The following is a 17,426-nucleotide window of genomic DNA, read 5'->3' as shown; positions in this document are numbered from 1 at the left end:
ATAATTAGCTCCTACAGAAATATTAAACAGTCCATACATAATGACATAGGGTGGTGATCAAAATGAAGGTCAGGCCACCAGGTCGAAGGGACAGCTTCTCTTGTGGTGCTATTGATGATTTCTGCATTGCCAGCACTGATCACTGCCCAGGTCACCCGTTGAGGTTGATGCAGATTCCGTAGGGCCATTGCGTAAGACTGGAAGGGTCAGGACAGCCAACAGCTGGAGTATCGCCATCTGCAATTGTTAGAGAACACAAGAGCTTCTCAAGGGCTGGTCGCCCTTGGGGATGGTTAGTAATTATCTTTCTGGCTTTTCCTCTTTTAAACATAAGCCTCGGCCACCATAGCCATTTTACTTTCCTTGTTGGTTACTTTAGACTTGGGCATCCTCCTGTATAGAGGAAATGGGTAATAACTTAAGGTTCCTGGCAGGGATCCAAATGGGGGTCGTCTCCCCTATGGGAAAAATGCATCCAAATCTCCTGCCCATGATAACTAGGGGGTCAGGTCCTCTCCATTGTTGTGGGTTAAATCATGCAAACAGGTAGTCTCTGGTAACGTTAATGCTTGTGGGCCAGTAGCTAACTGGTCCGCCCAATTATTGCCTAGGGATAAAAACCCAGGAAGTTTTGAATCCCCTCTCAAATGTTGAATATGAATAAGGGCTCCCCACCCTTCTAATAGGCTCTTAAGGGTAACCATAAGAGGGGAAATGGGGTTTTCATCCAGCTTAATATGTGCCTGGGGAATATGATGGAACAAGTTAATCATATATAGGCTATCAGAATACAAATTAAAGAGTTTTGGATGTCCTGAAGGGCCATAATTACAGCGAGCATTTCTTTATATTGTGCTGACCCTTGACAAGGTTGAAATCTTTGTTGCCTTGGGGTCTTTTGCTGCTCCTCAAAGGCTGCATACATAGAGCCTGCTTTACCTCCATCAGTAAAAACATGGAAGGCGCCAGGTATAGGCGCAGGAGAAAATAGTGAAGGCATTTTGAGGGCAAGTCGCCATAACATGACAGTCTATTTGGATGGCCTGTAATGGCAGTCAATTTGGCCTAGAAACCGCTCCAAGGAGAGAGCAAGACGAACATTGGCTCGAGTGAGCCACTCAACCTCTGCCATCCGAAAAGGAAAAACAATGGAGTGAGGGTCGAGGCCATAATGCCTTTGGGCTTGGGTCCTTCCCTTGATGATAGCATCTGCAAGTTGGTCTGCTTGAGAGTACACCTGAGATGTGCCCCCCAGGGGAGTGTGAACCCACTCTAATGGCTCCCTCCTTTGAGTTAAAACTGCAGAAATTAATGTAACACCTGCAAACAACCAAAGGGAAATGGGCTCAAAAATAAAATACCTCTTTAGGGAAACTTCATCCAGGGCTTTTTGGAACTGCAAAAATATTGACCAATGGCTGTCTGTAATTGTAATAACTTCTTGGGGCGTCCTGTCTTCTAGTAGGGCAAATAAGGGCACAAGACTATCTTTAGGTACAGAAACCCATGGCAACAGCCAATTGATTTCCCCTAAGACTCTGAAGTTGGGTTAAGGTTAGAGAGGCTGGAATATCCAGCAAAGGTTTAAGGGAGCTGGCCTGAGTCAAAGTAAGGTGGGTCCCGAGCACCTTAAAAGGAGGTTCCTTTTTTGGGTGGGGGGAATGGGCGGGGTGGAGGATGGGAAGGGATAGGAAGGGGAAACAAAGGAGGAGGCTATAATGCTTGATAAGAAATGTACTCATTATCTTGCCCATGTAATTGTAACTCCTCTGTACAGTATTTTTACAATAAAAAAAAAGGAGGTACGTTTTGAATTTTATTGAGGGCTATGGTAAAACCCTCCTTTTTTAATATGGCAAGAACCTGGGCCAGAAGGCCCTCCAGGCGGCTCGGGTCTTGGTCCCCCAGAATTATATCATCCATGTAGGTATAGGCAAGGGAGGTATCTGAACCCAGCACAGGCCCTAAAAGTGTGGCCAAGTATTGTTGGCAAAAGGCCAGGCTATTGGCCATTCTCTGTGGCAGCACCATCCACTCAAACTTCCGATCAGGCTGGGAAAAATTAAGAGAAGGGATGGAGAGAGCAAACTTCTCGCAGTCATCTGGATGCAGGGGGATAAGAAAAAAACAATCTTTAATATCAATCACAACCAAGGTATATTCTGAAGGTATAGCAGGAGTCCAGGGCATGCCTCTTAGGGGCGCTCCTACTAGCTCCATCCTTTCATTTACCTTATGTAGATCTTGGAGCATATGCCAAGCCCCAGAAGCTTTTTGAATAACAAATACGGGTGTGTTCCAAGGACTCATAGAAGGGCATATGTGCCCAAGGTTTATCTGTTCCTCCGCCAGAAGGTGGAGGGCTACAAGTTTAGGTTTGGTCAATGGCCACTGATCCACCCAAATTGCACTTCCTGGCTTCCACCTAATGGGAGGTACTGGGGGGGGAGTGGCCTTTAGGTTTGGGGGTGCACCTGAGGGGTTCCCCTTTGTTCTTCTCTGTAATTATGAAAGTTAAAAAAAATCTGTTTTCTTAACTCCCTCTAGATCCTGTTTAAGCCTTTGTGCTTCTTCCCCATCCAGGATATCATCATAGGATGCTTGATGGTCTATAGTGATCACGACATCCATTTGTCTTAGCATGTCTTGCCCTAGTAAATTGGCAGTGAGGTTCTTTGCCACTAAAGGGCGTATCTTTCCCTGTTCTCCATCTGGGCTAGTCCATTTCATAAGGGCAACCGTCTCTTTGGACTAGGAGTTGCCCCATACCCCCAATATCGGGGGCCCAGGTGCAAGCTTCCAGCCCAAGGGCACTTCCTTATCCCTGAGTATGGTTCAATCTGCCCCCGTGACAATTAAGCAGTGAAACTGCTTTCTGCCTATGAGAATACTCATTTTAGGGCAGAGTCCTTCCACCAGGGGGATGGTCCAATGGGCCTGGATCGCCCTGCCACGAGGCTGCCTGGGCCTCTCAGCAGAGGGGGTTCCTCCTTGAGTTAACAGGGCTGGAGGATGCCCCTCCCCTAGTTTAAAGGCTTCCCATCTAAATCAAACTTGGATGGACAATCCTTTTTCCAATGGTATCTCTTCCTGCACCTGGGGCAGGGTGTAGGGGGTGGTTTGTCCACCCCCTCCCCCCTCCCCCCCCCACCCCTGCCAGTTCGGGGGATTGTTGTAAACAGTCCCTCTTAAAGTGCCCCTCCTGCCCGCATTTAAAACAAGTCCCTCTCCCTGATGGTCTTGGGGTTCTTCGGCCCTGGGCTGCCAGTGCCTGATGTCTGAGCCTGTAAAGCTAAAGCTAGTGATTGGGACTGGTGCTGTTGCGTTCCCACATCCTGCAGGGCCACCACCCATCTGCTCAGGGAACTCTCAACCCCGCACGGCCATGCAGTGGTCTGCATTCATCCCTTCCCAGGCCAGCAGCTATACAAACTGATCTTGGAGGTTCCCTGCTGGCAGCTTGTGGTGAATGCTCTGTTGGACTACAAACTCAGCTGGAGGCTCTCCCGGTTTTTGTCTCACTCCTGCTATGGGGGACTCAGTAGGCCCATCATCCAGTTTGAACCACACGGCAAGTCCTGCCTGCCTCATCTGGTCATGGTAAGGGCCAGGTATTGCGGCCTGTTGGATGCCAGTAGAGTACCCTTCCCCGTCCCTGTTAACATGACATAAGTAATAGGTATCACTGGTTGAGCCTGTCAATTATTATGCGCTTGCACTCTGCATTCCTCCTGAAAGAGTTTAGAGTTTAAGTTAAGATCAAGTTTAAGATCAGTTTAGAGTTATGATCAAGGAAATATGTAGGGTCCCACTGAAACTTATTTTATCAGTGTGTGTTGACACAGTTTGGTTGCAAAAAAATTAGTGTGATACTGTTAGTGTTACTATACTGGTATAGTTATCATTAGGGTTATATTTAATTTTACAGTTAGGATTAGGTTTCATGTTAGCACTAGGAGAGGGTAAGGATTAGGGTAAAACCGCCTTCTATATTAAGAATTAAAATTACAAGAAATGCAAAAACTGAAAACTAGAATGTTTTGCTGTTAAGATTTAAGGTTGGAGATGAGATTAGAGATAGACTTGTGGTGAGACCTAGGTTTAGATGTATCTAAATTTCTGGTTAGGCCTAGGTTTAGTCTTACAGTTAGAAGTAGGTTAGGTATGGATCAAAGTGAAACATTTTAGAAATAAACACTCCAGTACAAGTTATGATCAGTGGGTTCAACATTTTCATAATGTAAGGATATGGTTTGATCCAATAAATGCGAAAGGCTTAGATCAAATCTGCATCTTATTTTCGAAAGCACAAATCGAGTTCAGGTTTCGAAGAATGAAAATTAGAGTACTTCTAGTTAGCAATCCATGTGTGTGCTAATTAGGGTTAGGGTTAGAGTTCTGGCCAAGGTTGGGGTTAGTGTTTGGAAAAGGGAAAAGTTTCCTGTGAAACTGAAAGCACATTTTGGCTCTAAAAGAGGAATAAACATTAGAATTTGCCTAAACTAGAGCATTCATGCTATGTGGAGTTCTTGAGTATAATTAGGACAGAGTCACCATTATGTTCCGGTCAGAGTTACAGTTAGGAATAAGGAAATATTTAAGATTTGACTGCAACTTATTTTAAAAGTGTGCATCCACAGAAAATTCAGATGCATGAAAATAAGTGTGATTGTGTTAGTGTTACTATGCAATTAATATTATCTTTAGGGATAAGCTTAATTTTCCAGTTAGGTTCCCTGTTAGGGTTAGTATTAGATGTGGGCGCTAATTAGTATTAAGGATAGGATTCGGATTCTGGCTAAGGTTAGGGTGTCTGGAAAAGGGTTACGATTCCAATGAAACTGAAAGTAAATTTTGGCCTTAGAAATGGAATAAGTGTTAGAATTTATCTAAAATAAGAATCCATTTTATTTGGAGAACTTGTGAATAATTAGAACTAGTTACCATTAGTTCTACTTTTTTAAGGTTAGAGTTAAGAACAATATTTAAAATTTGAGTACAATTTATTTTAAAATTATACATCCACACAACATTTGGATGTTTGAAAATTAGTTTGCTTCTGTTTGAATTAGTATGCATGTATTATGAGCCTTAGGGTTATGGTTAATTCTCCAGTTTTGGTTGGGTTGATTTTAGGGTTTGGAAAGGGTTTGTATTAGGGTAAAACTGCCTTCTCTATTACGAATTTCACATACAGGAAATGCAAGATTTATTGAAAACTAAAATATTTTCTTGTTAGGATTAATGGTTTGTTAGAGATACAGTTAGAGTTAGAGTTAGGGCTTTGTTTTTTAAATTAAAACACCAGGTCAGGCATTGTCTGTAATCCTAGCTACTTAGGAAACTGAGATCTGAGGAACACAGTTGCCTGGGAAAGAAAGTACATGATACTCTTATTTCCAGTTAATGGCCAAAAAGCCAGAAATGGATCTGTGGCTAAAATGATAGAGAGCTAGCCTTATGTGAAAAAGTTCAGAGAGAGAACCTAGGCCATGAGTTCAAGCTCCAGAACCGCAAAAATAAAAAAAAATACCACTTTTATCAATAAAATATTTTATTAGCTTCAAAACATTCAAGTAAATGTTTTTTTTAAACCTCAAGAATTGGGGGGGAGGATTAGGTGCGGGGGCAGGGGGAGGAAGGGATGGGAAGGGGAAACAAAGGAGGAGGCTACAATGTTTGATAAGAAATGTACTCATTATCTTGCCCATGTAATTGTAACCCCTCTGTACAGTATTTTCACAATTAAAAAAAAAAACAACCTGAAGAAGTGTGGAGTACATACAGATGGCTAAATGCCGGACATGAATGAAGAATTTGGTAAAAATATGGAAATTTTGCATACATTTACTTAAAAAATATTTTGGCAACCCCAAAAATAGACTATATAAAGTAAAAGAAAGAATACTGGAAATATTTCTTTTGATATAAAACTTACAAAGAATCAACAATCTTTGGTATAGCCTAAAAAAACAAAAATCTGTGCTATTAGAGTATCCAAAAGTAAGAAATTAAAACTTAAGTTAATAGAAAACCTAATTAAATTCTAATTCAAGCACTTGGGAGGCTAACAGGGAAACATCATGAATTTGATGCTGGAGAGGATGTGGACAGAAGGGAACCCTACTGCATTGTTGGTGGGAGTGAAAACTTGTTCAACCACTTTGGAAAGTAGTATTGAGGTTCCTCAAAAGACTCCACATAGAGCTCCCTTATAACCCTGCAATCCTGCTTTTGGGCATTTACCCAAATGATGATAAACAAGACCATACTAAAGCTGCCAGCACAACTGTTTGTTGCAGCATTATTTACCATAGCTAAGATATGGAGCCAACTTAGATGCCCCTTAGCAGATGAATGGATCAAGAAAATGTGATATATATACACAATGGAATTCTATGCTTCCATCAGAAAGAATGACATTTCCCCATTGATAGGAAATGGAAAGACTTGGAAAAAAATTATATTAAGTGAAGTAAGCCAAGCCCAAAGAAACATAGGTCCCATGGTTTCCCTTATTTGCAATAACTAGTATATGGCTAGGACAGGCAGAAAAATTCCAAAACTATGTTCATTTGACCATTTAAAATAATATTATGCGAAATTAACCTTAAGGACACAAGAGGTTTTGTCTTTGTTCTTCTTAATTACTTATACTATGTAATTTTTTTGTTTCTTTTGTATGTTCCTCCCCCATGCTATAATTCCTTTTCACTCTATTTGATTCTGGTGCTCAGCATCTTGTATATACACTCCACTTTTCTAATTTGGTAAGGGAAAGGAAAAACCAAAATGATTAACTAGGGATACAGGCTGACCTATTGTAACAATGAGATGTACAAAACACTATGTTGAAAACGAACTTTACCACTTCAACAGTGGAGGGGGATGGAGGGCGGATAGTAGTTGGGGAAGTGGAGAAGGAAAGGATGGTAGGGGAAAAACAAAGGAGGAGGCAACAATGCTGGATAGGAAATGTACTCATTACCTAACTCATGTAACTATAACCCCTCTGTATAATATTTATACAAAAAACATATTTGATGTTGTTATAATTTGTGGAGGGGTACTGAAAAAACAAATCGTTTAAATAGGGATACAGGGGGACCCATTGCAACAATGAGACGTACAAGTTGTTATGTCGAAAATGAACTTTACCACTTTGGGGGGGAGGGTTGGGTGGGGGGCAGGGGGAGGATAGGATGGGAAGGGGAAACAAAGGAGGAGGCTACAATGCTTGATAAGAAATGTACTCATTATCTTGCCCATGTAATTGTAACCCCTCTGTACAGTATTTTCACAACAAAAAAAGAAGACATTTCCTCTTCTTGTTTATAAGAATAAAGAGTTCAGAACACCACCTTTTCTGCTAAAGAACTGTATTTCAAGAGCCTAGAGAAAAATGAAATCTAGATTTGAAACTTCTAAAGTGATGTCATTCATATTTCATATTTTTGAATCATTTATAGTAATTGCATTTGACTGGAGCCTTTTTTTGACTGGGCTCTGTATATTATGATATTTTAATATTTTAAAATTTTAAGTCACTTTTAACTATTTTCAGCTAATTGCAAAAGAAATACAAGGTTATATTACTCCCCTTTAACTACTGCTTCAAACTTACATAAGCTTAGTATAATCTTGAAGCACAAGGAATTAACATTGGCAATATTACTAAAGCAAAGACTTCATTTTGATTTCACAGTGTTTCCACTAATGTCCTCTTTCTACTCTAGGATCCCATACTGTATTTCCTTATCATGTTGCCTTAATCTCCAACACATAGCAACCTTCCTTTTCTTACATGACCATTATCAGTTTATTTGTTTCATTATTATTGTAATTTAAACGATCTCTTTTTCATTTAAATGCAGCCAGGATTTCTTTTTTCATATATATATTTTTATTGTAAAAATACTGTACAGAGGGGTTACATGAGTAGGGTAATGAGTATATTTCTTATCAAGCATTGTTACCTCTTCCTTTGTTTTTCCCCTACCATCCCTTCTTTACCCATCTCCCCAACTCATTCCTCCCCTCCCAAAGTTGCAAAGTTCATTTCAACATAGTGTCTTGTACCTCTCATTGTTACAATGGGTCAATCTGTATCCTTATTTAGCATTTTGTTATTTCCCTTCACCTGCCCAAATTATAAAAATGTATATACAAGATGCAGGACACCAGATTCAAATACAGTGAAAGCAAGGATTATTCCATGGGGGAAGAACACACAAAAGGAAAAAAAGGATCACATAGTGCATTGTAAGTACATTAAAAACAATAGCAAGAAAGAGTAAACCATTTGTGTCCTTTTCTTGGAGTTCATTTCACCTAACATCATCTTATATGGTCATACATACATAGCTTTTGGCCTTTTCTGCTTGTCCTAAAATTATACATTATTGCAAATAAGGGAAACCATGGAAACTATGTTTCTTTGGGCCTGGGTTACTTCACCTAATATAATTTTTTCCATGTATTTCCATATCCTAACAAATGGGGTGATGTCATTCTTTCTGATGGAAGCATAGAATTCCAATATATACATATATATATATATATATATATATATATATATATATCACATTTTCGTTTTTATTGTGAAAATAGAGGGGTTACAATTCCATGGGCAAGGAATGAGTGCATTTCTTATCAAGCATTGTTGCCTCCTCTTTTGTTTCCCCTTCCCATCCCTTCCCATCTTCCCCCCTCCAATGCCAAAGTTGTAAAGTTCGTTTTTCGATATAACATCTTGTATATCTCATTGTTGCAATGGGTCCTCCTGTCTTCCTATTTAAACAATTTTTCCCTTCCCCTCCACAAATTATATCAATATCAATTACAGTAAAAACAGGGGTTATACCATGGCGGAGTAAGCTAGGCCCAAAGAAACATAGGTCCCATAGTTTCCCATATTTTCAATAACTAGTATATGTCTGAGGCAAGCAGAAATGGTCAGATAAGTTGATGTTTTGTGAAATGAACCACAAGATAAGGACTCAAATGATTTTTCTTTCTTGCTATTGTTTCTAACATATTTATAAGATATTTCTTCATTACCACATTTTCTTGATCCATTCATCTACTGAGGGGCATCTGGGTTGGTTCCATATCTTAGCTATGGTAAATAATGCTGCAATAAACATAATTGAGCTGGTAGCTTTAGTAAGGTTGTTTGTGATCATTTGGGTAAATGCCCAAAAGAGGGATTTCTGGGTCATATGGGAGCTCTATGTGGAGTCTTTTGAGGAACCTCCCTACTACTTTCCAAAGTGGTTGAACAAGTTTTCACTCCCACCAACAATGCAGTAGGGTTTACTTTTGGCAACATCCATTACAGCATCTGTTGATATTAGATTTCTTGATAATAGCCATTCTAACTGGGGTGAGGTGAAATCTCAACGTTATTTTCGTTTGCATTTCTTTTATGGATACAGAGGTTGAGTATTTCTTCATGTGTCTGTTGGCCATTTTTATTACCTCTTCAGAGAAGTTGCTCTGTAAGTCGTTAGCCCACTTATTTATTGGGCAGTTGTTTCTTTGAGGATTTGTTATTGGGGGATTTAATTTTTTGAGTTCTAAGTATATTTTAGATATGAGACCCTTGTCCATTGTATGACTAATGAAGGTCTTCTCCCAGTCTGTGAGCTTTCTATTAATCTTGCTAGCTATGTCCTTTTCCATGCAGAAGCTCTGCAGTTTAATGCAATCCCATTAGTCCAACCTTTCTTTGATTTGTTGTGTTTCTGAGGCTCTATTAAGAAAATTTCAGCCTGTGCTAAGGAGCTCTAGAGTTTCTCCTATTCCATCCTGTAATGTTCTCAGGGTGTCTGCTTTTATTTTGAGGTCTTTGATCCATTTGGAATTGATTCTGGTGCAGGGTGACATATATGGATATAGCTTTAGTTTCCTACAGATGTTAAATCAATTTTGCTAGCACCATTTACTGAAAAGGCTGATTTTCTTCCTTTCTGTTTTTTTTAGCTCCCTTGTCAAAGATTAGGTGGTTATAGGTCTGTGGGTTCATTTCTGGCTCTTCAGTCCTATTCCATTGGTCCTCTTGTTTTTTTTTTTTTTTTTTTTTTTTTTTTTTTTTTTTTTTTTTTTTGCTCCATCTACATTTTATTACACATTGTTGAGACAGCCCTGCATTTGGAGGCAGATTTCTTTCTCTTTTTAATATTTCTTATTGTAAAGATACTGTACAGAGGGTTTAGTATTACATGTGCAAGTTAATGAGTCTATTTCCTATCTAGCATTGTTATATATTTTGTTTTTTCCCTACCATCCCTTCCCTCCCCAACTTCCTAACTCCTCCCTCCCTCCTGCTCCCCTCCACAATATTGTAAAGTTCCTTTTCAGATACTGTCTTGTACATCTTATTATTACAATGGGTCATCCTGAATCCTTATTTCAGCATTTTGTTATTTCTCTTCCCCTCCCCAAATTAGAAAAATGTACATACAAGATGCAGAACACCAGAAACAAATGCAGTGTCAACAGGGATTGTACCATGCAGGAAGAACATACAAAGAAACAAAAACATCACATACTACATTATAAGTACATTAAAAGAATAGCAACAAAGATAAAAACACTTGTGTCCCTATCTTGGGGTTCATTTCATTTAGCATCAGGTTATATGGTCATATGTATATAGCATTTGACCTCGTTTCCTTGTCCTAGACATACTAGTTATTGCAGGTAAGGGAAACCATGGAACCTATGTTCCTTTGAGTCTGGCTTGATTCACTTAATATATTTTTTTCCAAGACTTTCCATTTCCCAGCAAATGGGGCAATGTCATTCTTTCTGATGAAAGCATAGAATTCCATTGTATATATATACACCACTATTTCTTGATCCATTCATCTACAGAGGGGCATCTGGATTGGTTCCATATCTTAGCTGTAGTGAATAATGCAATAAACATAGTTGTGCTGGTAGCTTTAATATGGCCTTGTTTGTGATCATTTGGGTAAATGCCTAAAAGTGGGATTGCTAGGTCATAGGGAAGCTCTATGTGTAGTATTTTGAGGATCAGGTCTGTTCTTGTGCCAGGACCAAGCTATTTCTATGGCTTTGTAGTAGAGTTTGAAATTTGGAATTGATATTCCTCCAGAGCTGTTCTTTAGGCTAAGGATTGTTCTTGCTATTTGAGGTCTTTTATTGTTCAAAATGAACTTTTGGATTGCTTTTTCCATTTCCTTGAAGAATGAGGTTGGGGTATTGATAGATATCTCATTGAATTTGTATATAGCCTTTGGAAGTATTGCCATTTTCACTATGTTAATCCTCCCAATCTTGGATCATTGGAGGTTTTTCTACTTCCTTAGTTGTGCTTTAATTTCCTTTTCCAAGTACTTAAAGTTTTTGCCATAGATATCCTTCACCTCTTTACTTAACTCCTAGATATTTTATTTTATGTGGGGATATTAAAAAGGGGTTGCTTTCCTAATTTCTGCACCTCTCTTCTTGTTATTGGCATACAGGAAAGCCATTGATTTCTGAGGGTTAATTTTACACCCTGCTATTTTTCCAAAGTTTCTGATCAGCTCAAGAAACTTGGGAGTAGAGTCCATGGGGTTCTTTAAATACAAGATTATGTCATCTGCAAAGAGAGAGAGTTTTACTTCATCTTTCTCTATTTGGATAACCTTCATGTTTGCATCTTGTTTTATTGCCCTAGCTAGGCATTCTAATATAAGTTGAAGAGGAGTAGAGAGAGTGGACATCCTTGTCTTGTTCCTGAATTTAGAGGAAATGGCTTTAATTTTTCGCCATTAAATATAATGCTGGCTGTAGGTTTGTGATACACACCCTTTATTATATTGAGGAATGTTCCATGGATTCCTAATTTTTCCACATCTTTCATCATAAAGGGGTGTTGGATCTTGTCAAATGCTTTTTCTGTATCTATTGAGATAATCATGTGGTTATTATCCTTGCTCTTATTGATATGATGAATTATATTAATTGATTTGCATACATTGAACCATGTTTGCATCTCTGAAATGAATCCTGTTTGATCGTGGTATATGATTTTTTTGATGAGTTGTTGAAGTGGATTGGCCAGAATTTTGTTGAGAAGTTTCATTAAAGAAATGGGTCTAGAGTGCTCTTCCTTCAATGAGTTCCTGCATGATTTTGGGATGAGTGTTATGATGGCTTCATAGAAAGAGTTTTGGAGTAAACCATCACTTTCAATTTCATTGGAGGAGTATTGGTGTGAGATCTGCTTTGAAGGCCTTGTAGAATTCATCTATAAATCCATCCAGTCCTGGGCTTTTCTTGGGTGGGATGTCTCTTATTGCTATTTCTATTTCAATGCTTGATATGGGTCTATTTACTTGATTTAAATCATCTTAGTTTAGTTTGGAAATGTCAATATTTGCTAGAAATTCATCCATATCTTAGATTCTCAAACTTATTAGCATAAAGTTTTGAGTAATATCCCCTTATAATGTTCTGAATCTTGGTTGTTTCTGTAGTGATGTTTCCATTCTCATCTCTGAGTTTATTTGGCTGTGTTCCTTTTTTGTTAAGAGTTGCTAAGTCTCTGTCAATTTTTTAAATTTTTTCCAAGAACCAACTCTTTGTTGATTCTTTCTATATTTTTGGACTATAATTTATTTAATACTGATTTAATTTTAATTATTTGTTTCCATCTATTGAATTGAGGTTTAGTTTGTTGTTCTTTTTCAAGAAGCTTTAGGTGCCTCATTAAATTGTTGGTTTCAGATCTCTCCAATTTAATGTAGTGACTCAGAGGTATAAACTTGTCTCTGAGTACTGCCTTTGCTGTGTCCCAGAGAAGATGATACTTTGTGTGTTCATTTTTGTTAAATATCATGAACATTTGAATTTCCATTCTAGTCTCTTCCATGACCCACTGGTGGTTCAAGAGTATGTTGTTCAACCTCCATGTGTTACAGGATTTCCTTTGGTGGCTTTTGGTGTTGAATTCGAATTTTACTCCCTTGTGATCTAAGAGAATGCAAGGCATAATTTCAGTGTTTCTGAATTTGGACAAATTTGCTTTATGACCTAGAATGTGGTCTGTTTTGGAAAATGTTCCATGTACTGCTGAGAAAAATCTTGAATGATCGTAGATTATACTGATTAAAATCATAACATTGCATGCTTCCACTTGTACTTAGAATTTATCTCAGTTTTGATATAGAATTTCAATGGCCAGAAATTTATATCAAGCCTGCCTATTTGTGCATCATCATTCTTTTCCATCCATCTATCTGTCCAATCACTCAAAATATTTGTGCAATGCATACCATTTAGTGATGAAAGAGAAAAAGCTGAGTTTTTTGTTTAGGGAGTTTATACTCATAATAGCTGAATGTAGTCACTCCATGCCATTCTCTAAGAAATCAAATCATAATTACAGCTCAGCAGCACCCAGGCATATTTCTGGTAAGGTAAAAAGATAATTAATTAATGCACCCTATTCAATTAGTATTTCTATTTTAGATGTTTCAAAAAGTATTCATAAACAGTGCAACAAAATTAGTGGACTAACATTTTAGAAGGCAGAATTAAAGAAAACACAATGGACAAACACAAAATGTAGTGACTAAAGAGAAAGAAAAGTCAGGAATGATATCCAAGCTTTTGGTTAATCAACAACAGATGAAATATCACATCTTTGTGGGTATTAACTCCATTATATAGCAGATATCACTTCAGTCCATCTCATTAGTATATTGTGTCTGTGACAAGGATGTAAACTGGAGACAGAGTAAAATGATGTGTTCAAAAATGTTCCTCAAAGTTTCATGTGGAAAAAATAATGCAGTATCTAAGAGCATGAAGAGTTGGACACTTTTACTATTATTTCCTGAGGCTTTGATTTCCTATTCTATGCATGCCTTTAAGTGATTTGCCCTATCAATTTCTAAGTTCTGGGATTTACATTTAAGTTTTTGACCCATTTCAATCATTTTTTTATATAAATGAGAGATGGGGATCTAGTGTCAGTCTCCTGCTTGTGGTAATCCAGATTTATTAACACCATTTGTTGAGGAGGCGATTTTTTTTCCTTCAGTGTTTGTTGTTGACATGCTTATCAAGAATCAGATGGATGTCATTTTGTGGGTAAATTTCTAGATCCGGTATTGTATTTCATTGATCTACATGTTTTGGGTTTTTTGTTTGTTTTGCTGCACTTCTTTTGTTACTATGGCTCTGTAGTATAATTTGCAATCAAATATTGTGATACCTCCAGTATTAGTCTTTTTAGCCAGAACTGCTTTGGTTAGTCCGGGTATTTTGTGCTTCCATAAAACTTTAGAGATTGAATTTCATACTTTTCTTTTCTTTTTTTTTTGGTTGATCATGGGGCTTGAACTCTGAGCTGGGGCCCTGTCCCTCAGCTCTTCAGCTCAAGGCTAGTGCTCTGCCACTTGAGCCACAGCACCACTTCCAGTTTTCTGACTGGTTTATTGAAGATGAGTCTCATGGACTTTCCTCCCTGGGCTGGCTTTGAACCACAGTCCTCAGATCTAAGCTTCCTGAGTAGCAAAGATTACAGGCATGAGCCACTGGTGCCTGGCTTGAATTTCATATTTCCGTATAAAACAAATTTACAATTTTAATGAATATTGCAGTTAATATATACATTTTTTGGGGGTCCGGTCATGGGGCCTGAACTCTGGGCCTGGGCGCTGTCCCTCAGCTCTTCAGCTCAAGTCTAGCGCTCTACCACTTGAGCCACAGCGTCACTTCCGGCTTTTTTCTTTTTGCTTATGTGGTGCTGAGGAATCGAACCCAGGGCCTCAGGCATGCAAGGCAAGTGCTCTACCACTGAGCCACCTTCCCAGCCCAATTTTATATGTACATTTCTTTTGATAATATTACCATTCGAACAGTACTAGTTCTGCCAGTTCATTTTGGAATTATTTACATGTTTCTCTGCCAGTCCTGGGGATTGAACTCAGGGTCTGGTCACTGTCCCTCAGCTTCTTTTGTTCAAGGCTATCACTCTACCACTTGAGCAACAGCACCACTTCTGGCTTTTTCTGTTCATGTGGTACTGAGGAATTGAACCCAGGATTTCATGCATGATAGGTAAGCATCCTATCACTAAGCCACATTCCTAGGCCAATTATTTACATCTTTGATAATCTTTTTCAATTTTTCATCATTGGTTTTATAAGTTTTATAGTAGAGGCCTTTTATCCCCCTTTCAAATGTATTTCTAGGTGTTTAATTTGTGGTGGTTGGTTACTGTGGCTAAAGTGTTTATCAAATTTAAGATATTTTTGGTAGAGTCCTTAGGCTTTTTTATAAATGGTTTTTAATTTTTAATGTTTTTTATTGTGAAAATACTGTATAGAGGGGTTACAGTTACATGAGCAAGGTAATGAGTACATTTTTTTTTAATCAAGCATTGTTGCTTCCTCCTTTGTTTATTCCCTACCATCTCTTCCTTCCACCTCCACAACTACACTCCCCCCCACCCATCCCCAAAATTGTAAAGTTAGTTTTTCAACATAGTATCTTCTACATCTCATTGTTACAATGGGTCAAACTGTATCCCTATTTAAAAATTTTGTTTTTTACTTTCAGCTCCCCAAATTATACCAACATCAAATACAGTGAAAACAGGGGTTCTATCATGGGGGAGGGACATACAAAGAGGGAAAAAAATTCACATGGTACCTTATAAATACGTGAGAAACAATAGCAAGAAAGAAAAAAAACCACTTGTGTCCCTATCTTGGGGTTCATTTTGCTTAACTTAACCTTATCTGGTCATATGTATATAGCTTTTGATCTTTTCTATTTGTCCTAGACATATACAAGTTATTGCAAATAAGGGAAACCATGGGAACTATGTTTCTTTGGGCCTGGCTTACTTCACTTAATAGAATTTTTTCCAAGTCTTTCCATTTCCTAACAAATGGGGCAATGCCATTTTTTCGGATAGGAGTATAGAGCTCCATTGCACATGTGTGTGTGTGTGTGTATATATATATATATACCACATTTTCTTGATCCATTCATCTGCTAAGGGGTATCTGGGTTGATTCCATACCTTAGCTATGGTAAATGATGCTGCCATTAACATAGTTGTGCTGGTAGCTTTAGTATGGTCCTGTTTGTGATCATTTGGGTAAATGTCCAAAAGTGGGATTGCTGGGTCATAGGGGAGCTCTATGTGGAGTCTATTGAGGAACCTCCATACTACTTTCCAAAGTGGTTGCAGAAGTTCACACTCCCACCAACAATTCAGTAGGGTTCCCTTTGGCCACATCCCCTCCAGCATCTGTTGTTATTCGAGTTCTTGATAATAGCCATTCTAACTGGGGTAAGGCAGAATCTCAATGTTTTGATTTGCATTTCTTTTATGGCTAGGGAGGTTGAGCATTTCTTCATGTGTCTATTGGCCATTCTTATTTCCTCTTTAGAGAAGTTTCACTTTAAGACTTTAGTCCACTTATTTATTGGGCAGTTGTTTCTTTCAAGATTTGTTGTTGGGGGTTTAATTTTTTGAGTTCCAAGTATATTTTAGATATGACACTCTTGTCCGTTGTATGGCTAGTGAAGATCTTCTCCCAATCCATGGGCTTTCTGTTGATCTTGCTAGCTATGTCCTTTTCCTTGCAGAAGCTCTGCAATTACATGCAATCCCATTTGTCCAATCTTTCTTTGATTTGTTGTGTTTCTGGGTCTCTATTAAGAAAATGTCAGTCTGTGCCAAGGAGACCTAGGGTTTCTCCTATTCCTTCCTGTAACGTTTTCAGGGTGTCTGCTTTGACTCCAAGGTCTTTGATCCATTTGGAGTTGATTCTGGTAAAGGGTGATATATAAGGATCTAGCTTTAGTTTTCTAAAGGTGATTAACCAATTTTGCCAGCACCGTTTACTCAAGAGGCTGTCCTTCTTCCATTCTATTTTTTTTAGCTCCTTTATCGAAGATTAGGTGGCTATAGGTCTGTGGGTTCCTTTCTGGGTTTTCAATTCTAATCCATTGGTCCTGAGGTCTCTCCTTATGCCAGTACCAAGCTGTTTTGATTACTATGGCTTTGTAGTAGAGTTTGAAATTTGATATTAATATTCCTCCAGCACTGTTCTTTCTGTTAAGAATATTTTTTGCTATTCAAGGTCTTTTATTGCTCCATATGAATTTTTGGATTCCTTCTTCTATTTTCGTGAAGAATGAGGTTGGAATATCGATAGGTATCACATTGAATTTTTAGATAGCCTGGGAATTATTGCCATTTTCATGATGTTGATCCTTACAATATAGGAGAATGGGAGGTTTTCCACTTCCTAAATTCTGCTTTAATTTCCTTTTTCAGGTTTTTAAAGTTTTCATTATAGAGGTCCTTCACTTCTTTATTTAAGTTAATTCTTAGGTATTTTATTTTTTGCGGGGCTATTACAAATGGTTGCTTTCCTGATTTCAGC

The sequence above is a fragment of the Dipodomys merriami genome, unplaced genomic scaffold (genome assembly GCF_024711535.1).
Source record: "Dipodomys merriami isolate MVZ:Mamm:240054 unplaced genomic scaffold, mDipMer1.0.p SCAF_3, whole genome shotgun sequence".
Lineage (NCBI taxonomy): Eukaryota > Metazoa > Chordata > Mammalia > Rodentia > Heteromyidae > Dipodomys > Dipodomys merriami.
Note: the sequence above shows the minus strand (reverse complement) of the source record.